Consider the following 2,500-nt stretch of genomic DNA (forward strand, 5'->3'; position numbering starts at 1 on the left):
CGCGCCGCAAGCCCATGCGACTGCAGTGGGGCGTGCGCGTAGGGTGCCGCGCACGCGATGCTTGTGCGAGCGTGGGGATCCGTCTAAGGGGCGTGCGTGCTTGGCTTGTAAGTGGCAGATGAGCCTTGTTGCCAAGATCCACCGAGATTCATCTCGACCCTACCCACACACAACTCATTTATTTCTTCCAATTGCCATGGAGGTCATATCTTATGTAAAAGGACGAAAAACATAAGTGTTAGTGAGGGGTTGGCTTTGGACTAGAAAAAAAGTTGAAGCAAATCATCTTTGAATGCCCAAGAATAAGATAGTGTGCTCGTGTGCAAGTCAAGGACCAAGGCCGAGGCCTTCGAGTACAAAGCACGGCCATGGGCGCGCGCGCCGTGCGTTAGTGGGTTTGTGTGAGTCGCGCGCTGCATGCCCGTGCGTCTGCGGGGGGCGTGCGCGCAGGGGGCCGCGCGCGCCATGCGTCTACGGGCGTGTGTGGGGCGTGCGCCGCAAGCCCAGGCGACTGCAGTGGGGCGTGTGTGGGGCGCGCGCCGCATGCCCATGGCCGAGGCTTGCACACGAACGCCTAGGGTGCCCACCATGCGCCATGCCCTTCGGGCGTGTGTGGGGCGTGCGCGCAGAGTGCTAAGCGCGGCATGCGTCTGCGGGTGTGTGTCCGCGCGCCGCATGCCCAGGCGTCTACGTGGGACGTGCGCGCAAGCCGCGCGCAGCATGCGTCTGCGTTGGGCGTGACCACCCACGTCTAGAATTCATGGAAAAAACTCTATGGAGGTTGTTGGAACAAACCCGTGCCCCCACCGTGCATGCCCACATGCCCACCGAGCATGCAGCATGCGCGCCCCCATGCGCACGAATGCGGCACGGCCATGGGCGCGCGCGCCGCATGGCCATGCGTCTGCGTGGGGCGTGCGCGCAGGGTGCCGCGCGCGCAGGGTGCCGCAATGCCCACTCAACACACAAATGTGATGTCAAACCTATGTTCTAGTGCTTGGATTGTTATGAAATTTTTTCTGGGATCTAAAAAATGTAAACAAAGGATGTCCTCCAAAAATTAGTATTTTTGGAAACGTTTTACTATTTTTAAATTATTTTTAATTTTTTAACAATAAAAATTCATAAAATATTATTGGTTGGTTCAAAAATTATGAAACTTGTTTTCCACACTCATTTGAATGTCTAAAACATAATACAATCAAGTCCCGGTCATAATAATAACACAATCAAGATTTATGGCATGGTGTGACATTTCGGCTTTTTCATATGCAAGCCTGCCAGACCCAAAAAAGCCAGAATGTACTATATAGGGGGGCGACCTGCCTGCATGGGCGGGGCGCGGGGGTACCCCTATGCCGCGGCGCCGACCCTTCAAGCACATTGCGCCCATCATGGGCACATATGCTTGGGGGGTCGGCGCCGGCGGAGTGCCACCTCCGGCCGCCGGCGGCGAGTGAGAGTGGGTGTCGAGTTGATGCTCGGATGGGCTTGCGCGGACAATGCTTGCACCTCGGTGTGGGCGTGCACTCCAAGCGGGCTTGTTCGTGAGGAGACGAGATAACTTGCGATTGCTTTGTGCTTGGTGGACGAAGGGTTCGGCCGGAGTGCCACATCCGACCGTCGGGCAAGGAGTGAGAGCGGGATGGGCGTGCTTGGACAATGCTTGCACCTCGGTGTGGGCGTGCACTCCAAGTGTGCTTGTCTTGGCGATTGTTTCGTGCTTGGCGGAGGGGTTTGGCCATAACGATGGGCTTGTCCGTCGGGCAGGGAGTGAGAGCGGGTGTCGAGTTGACGCTCGGATGGGCTTGCGCGGACAATGCTTGCACCTCGGTGTGGGCGTGCACTCCAAGCGGGCTTGTTCGTGAAGATATGAGATGTCTTGCGATTGCTTTGTGCTCGGTGGACGGGTTTTATCGGAGTGCCACGTCCGACCGTTGGGCGGGGAGTGAGAGCGGGTGTCGAGTTGATGCTCGGATGGGCTTGCGCGGACAATGCTTGCACCTCGGTGTCGGCGTGCACTCCAAGCGGGTTTGTTCATGAAGATACGAGATGTCTTGCGATTGCTTCTTGCTTGGTGGAAGGGTTTGGTTAAAATCGATGGAATGCCGGGCCCCTACGTCGGGCAAGGAGTGAGAGCGGGATGTCAAATTGACATTCTTGGATGGGTTTTGCTTGGACAATGCTTGCACCTCGGTGTGGGCGTGCACTCCAAGTGGGCTTGTCTTGCAATTGCTTCGTGCTTGGTGGAGGGGTTTGGCCATAACGATGGGCTTGTCCGTCGGGTAGGGAGTGAGAGCGGGTGTCGAGTTGATGCTCGAATGGGCTTGCGCGGACAATGCTTGCACCTCGGTGTGGGCGTGCACTCCAAGCGGGCTTGTTCGTGAAGATACGAGATGTCTTGCGATTGCTTTGTGCTCGGTGGACTGGTTTCGTCGGAGTGCCACATCCGACCGTTGGGCGGGGAGTGAGAGCGGGTGTCGAGTTGATGCTCGGATGG

The sequence above is a fragment of the Cucumis melo genome, unplaced genomic scaffold (assembly GCF_025177605.1).
Source record: "Cucumis melo cultivar AY unplaced genomic scaffold, USDA_Cmelo_AY_1.0 utg002235l, whole genome shotgun sequence".
Lineage (NCBI taxonomy): Eukaryota > Viridiplantae > Streptophyta > Magnoliopsida > Cucurbitales > Cucurbitaceae > Cucumis > Cucumis melo.